Here is a 6,657-nt window from a genome sequence, read left to right on the forward strand (position 1 = left end):
GACACTGGCAATGAACGCTTCAGAGATGGTACATGACAACTTGTAGCGTGGAGGAGAGTGTTACAGTCTGTGGATTTACGAAAGAGAGAATATTCAATTTTATCACCCAGAAGATTTAAATGCAAATCTAGAAACTGTAATTGACTCCCACAATTGGCTGTGAATTTAATATATTCCGAAGTTTTGTTTATCTCATCAACCATCTGATCAAAGCTACACTTGTCACCCTTCCAAATTAGTATAATATCATCGATGAACCGTTTGTACATCATAATATTCTCACCATATTTAGATAATATATGTTGCCTCTCAAATTGGTACATGAATAAATTAGCGTATGAGGGCGCCATCGGCGCCCCCATCGCGGTCCCCGACACCTGTTGGTAGTAGTTAGTTTCAAATCGGAAGTAATTGAAAGTCAAACACATTTGTAGTAATTCAATTACAAAGTGTATTGGCGGACCAATATAATTTACGTGATCAATGAGTGACTTTTCAATAGCTCTTAATCCCTGATGATGTGGAATACTGGTGTAAAGACTCACTACATCGATCGTGGCTAAGATTTTTGGAACATCATCAGTCAAATTCAAATCGGATAAAACCTGGATGAAATGTGGGGTGTAACGTAAATATGATGTAGTAGACTGAACAATGGGTTGCAACAGGTTATCTAAATAAATGCCCAAAGGATGCAATAGACCATCTCTGGCTGAAACTATTGGTCTCCCTGGTGGCGCTGTAAGACTTTTATGAACCTTGGGTAGGGAGTACAGAACCGGGCAAATTGGGTGATTTTGGGCAAGATAGTCACATAAAGATTTAGTAATCCACCCGTTACTTAATGCCATATTTAACAATGAATCAACTTTGGCTTTAAACGTCCAAACAGGGTCACCAGATAATTTCTTATATGTGGCCGTATCAGCCAATTGTCCCAATATTTCCATTTGGTAATCTTTATAGTTTAGCAGGACTATACCGCCTCCTTTATCCGCAGGGCGGATTACAAGTGAGGAATCTCCGCGTAGTGTATCAATTGCACCCCGCTCATTTTTAGATAAATTACTATGCGAAGAGGATTTATTTAGAGTCAATAAGTCCACCTCTTTGTCCATCGCTTTTTTAAAAAGCTTAATGGCAGGATTTTGTGTAGGGGGCAAAAATCACTCTTCAATTTCAGTGTCTCCCCAGGCATGGGAGTAGATGTAGGATTATTATCTTTCCCAACTCAAAATGATCCCTCAGGTTTAATTTGCGAGTAAAGCGGAACATATCTACATCCCATTTAAATCTATCGAATTTAGTAGTAGGTACAAAAGTCAAACCTTTCTGTAGAACCGCAGATTCCGCTTCAGTGAGGGTATGGGACGACAAATTGAAGATTGGAGTGGTCATTGTTTCCGAGGCCTTCCTCTTTTTGCCCCTTCTTGTGGGATACCTTTTCCTCGTGTGTTTAATGGAGGTAGAGATGGTCTGGTGTCTTGTGTGCCTTTGTCCAAAAAATCAGCCCGTGTGTTTGTAGCATTTTCTGATGTAGACTCACGCTGACTGCCGTGTGCAGTATCGTCTGGCTCAGACTCACCAGAACTTGTGTCGACTGTGAGGAGCGATCTATTTTGTGGACGTCGTTCTCTCCAACGGCGTGTATTGGATTTATAGATTTGTGTTTTTTTCACCACTTAACCATCGATAGACTTTATGGTTAGAGTAATCTTCGTTAACTCTCTTAAGTTTATCTCTCTTGAATTGCAAAAGGTCCATTTTATACTGCTCAATCTGCTTCTCACATGAAGCAATGACAGTTTGGGAGGAATCTGAGTACAGCAGTGCTTGGTTCTCATTTTCGAAAGCTGTTAGTTCTTTGCGTACTTTAGTTAAATCATGGGAGACTTCCTCAATTACCAGCACAATTAAATCAAGAGAGCAGCGATTCAGGACACCCGTCCATTTCTTGCAAAATTCCGGATTTGAGCGTCCAATAGTAGGTGCATTGCGGATGCGAAAGCCTCTGGGGATTTTTTTAGCCCGATAATAATCTGATAAGAAGAGGCCATGCAAATCCAAATCAATTATACGCTGCTTAAGACGGGTTAACTCCTTACCGACATCCTTGATTGTAGTGCTGGAGGGTAACTCCGTTTGTGTGCTGGTCCACAGTACGCGATCGGCGTCTGCCTCCGAGACATGCCATGTCTCCGCGTATTCACTATTCAAGCCTGCACGGTCTGCAAAATCCTCCATATTCCACCAGTTATGCGTGAAGTATAATATAATATAATCTGTGGCGGTGCTGGGCGCAGTATTTCAACCAAATACATACACACTCTGTCCTTGGCGTCCGCACTCGCTCATCTGGCCGTTACGATTACCAGGTGCAGTGTCAATGTTGAAACAATGTAAATCCAAATGTTACGACACGCACTCCGGATATTTTCAATAGGTTTTATTAAATATCATCATAAGAAAGGCATCAACGTTTCGGTCCACGGTCTAGGACCATTGTCAAGGTGCATATACTCGTACAACAATCACGAAGCAAATACAACATTTATAAAAGTTTAAAATTCCCGCCCTCATGGTGACATCACACTTCCTGTTAATCATATGTAACCATTTAGATGTATAAGGTGAACAAATAAGGGATAAATGTTTTGGGAAGTATTGAAGCACATTTATTTTTACATAAAAAGCATTATTTTATCGTTTTGGGAGAAAGCAACTATAAGAATATTGCTCTTAAGGCATCAACGAGAGAGAGAGAGAGAGAGTCCAGTGAGTATCCGCACTCCAAGGTACACTGTTGTAACTTATCCAGCCGGGGTGCACGGTTGGGATATATATATATATATATCGAAATGTTCAAAAGAACCAGTACTCCTATATATAAAAAAAAAAAAGTATTTTATTTCTGTTGCATCAATGTCCATCGTTTCGGACCTTGTTAGGACCTTTCTTTTACTCAAAGTCCAGTGTATGCACTCTTACCAGATTAAGAATATTTCTGGGTGCAAGGGTCAAAATTGTTTCATACAATATTTCAGAAGGATCCGCACTTTATTCATGCTGGTGCACTCAGAATCCCAATCAATGACCGAGTGCTGGTTAATAAATGGATAAATATCAGAAACAACAAAACCCGCACTCTCAGGTCTTCTTAAATGGACTTCCTGAGGACGGCTTAATTTGCAAGCGGAAACGTCAAAATAAACAAAGAATTTGTTTCACTATAATAAGACCCGAGAGTGCGGTGTTGTTGTTGTTTTTGATATATTTAGGATAATGATGCAGCAATAAAAGATTATTTGTTTTACATAAAAAGGGAGTGCTGGTCTGAAAAACATTGATAGATAGATATAGATATATATATATATATATATATATATATATATATATATATATATATATATATATATATATATATATATATATATATATATATATATATATATATATATATATATATAGCCCAAAAAGATAAGTATATACCAGAAGGAGGCTCACACTCATAGGTCTTACAAAGAAATAACAGTGTTTATTAGTATCTTTTCGGCTAGCTCTCTAGATTGCTAGCCGAAAAATTAGTTCTTATTTTTGACTAATAAACACAGCTATTTCTATGTAAGACCTGTGAGTGCGAGCCTACTTCTGGTATCTATAGATAGATAGATATATATATAAATAAATAAATAAATAAATAAATATTAATTAATCCTTTGGAGTTTTGTTTATCATTGGCTGAGCTTTCAAAGTAGCAACTTCCTTTTAATATATAACATGCCTTATATAAGTATAGTAGTATTTCAGCAGTGACATAAAGTTTATTGGATTAACAGAAAATATGCACTATGCATCATAACAAAATGAGACAGGTGCATAAATTTGGGCACCCCAACAGAGATATTACATCAATACTTAGTTAAGCCTCCTTTTGCAAATGTCTCTAGATGCCTCCTATAGCCTTTGATGAGTGTCTGGATTTTGGGTGGCTGTATTTTTGACCATTCACCCATGCAAAATGTCTCCAGGTAAATTTGATAACTGCCGAGCACGGACAGCCTACTTCAAATCATCCCATAGATTTTCGATGATATTCAAGTTGGTGGACGGTGACATTTCAGAATATTGTACTTCTCTCTCTATGCATAAATGCCTTTGTAGATGTTGAAGTGTGTTTCGGGTCATTGTCTTGTTACGATACCCAACCCCTGTGTAACTTCAACTTTGTGACTGATGTTTGAACATTATCCTGACGAATTTGTTGATATCGGGTTGAATTCATCTGACCCTCGACTTTAACAATGGCCCCAGTCCCTGAACTAGCCACACAGCCCCACAGCATGATGGAACCTCCACCAAATTTGACAGTAGGTAGCAGGTGTTTTTCTTGGAATGCGGTGTTCTTCTTCCACCATGCAAGCGCTTTTTGTTATGACCAAATAACTCAATTTTTGTCTCATAAGTCCAAAGAACTTTGTTCCAAAATGACTGTGGCTTTTCTAAATGAGCTTTTGCATACAACAAGAAACTCTGTTTGTGGCGTGAGTGCAGAAAGGACTTCTGTTTCATCACCCTGACATACAGATATTCTTTGTAGAATGATATACAGATACACCATCTGCAGCAAGATGTTCTTGCAGGTCTTTGGAGTTGATCTTTGGGTTGTCTGTAACCATTCTCACAATCCTCCGCATCTGTTACTCCTGTATTGTTCTTGGCCTGCCAGACCTGAGTTTTACAGCAACTGTGCCTGTGGCCTTTCATTTCCTGACTACATTCCTTACAGTTGAAACTGACAGTTTATACCTCTAAGATAGCTTTTTGTAGCCTTCCCCTAAACCATGATACTAAACCATGTTTGTTTTCAGATATTTTGAGAGTTGCTTTGAGGATCCCATGCTGTCACTCTTCAGAGGAGAGTCAAACAGAAGCACAACTTGCAATTGGCCACCTTAAATACCTCTTCTCATGATTGGACACACCTGCCTATGAAGTTCAAGGCTTAATAAACTAATCCAACCAATTTGGTGTTGCTAGTAATCAGTATAGAGCAGTTACATTCAAAATTACAAGTGTACCCAAATTTTTACACAGACAGTTTTTCACATTTGATTTAATTTCATTCAACTGAATACTGCTTGCAAGTTGCAAGTTTCTTAAAATTAATTATTTTTTTGACTGTGCAAAAACCAAGCCTTTAAACCATACAAATACATGCGAATTGGGACTTACAGGGATATAAAAAAAAAGTATTTATAAAGGGTTATGACTCATTTTCAGGACAGTATTACTCACTCTGTTATTTTTAAAGATTTTCCAATTTGCAGACTGTTGTGCAAGATCTAAATATTTATATCAATTAAAGGTTCAGCTACAGTATCATACTAAAAATAACCTACACAGAACTGAGTTTTTTTAGCAATGCAATTATGCTATTCTGCATGATGGATACACTGCCTGATAGCTATTATCAAGAATGTTAAGCACATCACGGGATGGATTAACCCCTCAACTATATATTTTAGGGTGCCTGTAAATATAGAATTAATTGGAATGAGGACTAAAATGTGCTCTAGTCTATAGGAAATCATGCTAAGTCAACTTGAAGAAGCTATACAACAAAAAGGCACTTGCAGCTGGACAAGCATTTGTATATGTGCGATTCAAAGGCACTTTAGAAAAGTTTATTTATTCTAAAATAACTAATGTTGAAACAAAAATGTACTTGTGGGACAGAAATTGTGGATGCACTCTTCTTCCTCTTATTTATTATATAAGCTGAGCTCTTTATACTAATCTGTACTTGATTTATTGAACATTGGATTATGTTGCCTCTAACTCCCCAGTTCCTCTGCATTACTTAAAGCTGATTGTATCACTGGCTCCTTAATCATATCTTCACACAAAGTAGATCAAAACAGCGCATGTCTTTCAAGGTTCTCAATCACATGCTCTTTAATTGTTGTGACCGATTGGCAGTGAAGGGACCACACAGCGGATAATGCAACAGAAGGTGTAGCTTAGCCTTTAATAGCAGTTTGTTTGAGGAAGTACAGACTGTCCCTTTTCAAGGCTTACACAAAACAAAATAAAGCATAAAATAAAATCCTACTTCTGTCTGGAGGCTAACTAAACAGAAAGACTCCGTTTCTAACCCGCCAGCCAGCTATTCTGATTCCGACACACAAAATAACAAGGGTATTCACCTTCTGAGTACACGGCGGCTTTTGTCAGAGCACTTTCACTGGAGCTCCCATCTCCTCTCACTGGGCTCTCTGTCTGCTCAAAAACACAAGCTTTTAACACTCAGCAGCTAGGTTAATTAGCAGCCCATGCACCTGCTTGCCTGACAGGATTAACCCTAGAGCTGCTGGAAGAAACATTGCTTCTTTTGCCTACAAATTCCCCCACTCTGCCACACATCCCTCTTCCCAGCGTAACATTGTACTGTGGAGCGACTCTTGCCACATTATTGTGGACTGTGAATAGGGCTTCTGCAACAGCATGCAGTAAGCCTGTTCTGTGCTTTACATAGAATTTAAATGGTTGTAGTGAGGAAACCCAGCATGTTGCCTTGACATTTTTGCCCTTGTTACTATGCATCCACTGTAATGGAGCATGGTCAGTAACCAACGTAAAAGACCTACCCAGCAAATA

The 6,657-nt window shown here is 38.4% G+C and overlaps 1 long non-coding RNA gene across 1 annotated transcript in view; it reads right to left on the bottom strand.

Annotated features, from left to right (window-relative positions):
• LOC108717991 overlaps positions 1–6,437 on the bottom strand; it is a 36,183-nt gene extending 29,746 nt beyond the window's left edge. The window contains exon 1 of the long non-coding RNA XR_001935948.2: positions 6,207–6,437. This is a non-coding gene — a long non-coding RNA (uncharacterized LOC108717991). The remainder of the gene's footprint in view (positions 1–6,206) is intronic.
• Between the last annotated feature and the right edge of the window lie 220 nt (positions 6,438–6,657).

This window comes from Xenopus laevis, chromosome 5S (assembly GCF_017654675.1).
Source record: "Xenopus laevis strain J_2021 chromosome 5S, Xenopus_laevis_v10.1, whole genome shotgun sequence".
NCBI classification, from domain to species: domain Eukaryota; kingdom Metazoa; phylum Chordata; class Amphibia; order Anura; family Pipidae; genus Xenopus; species Xenopus laevis.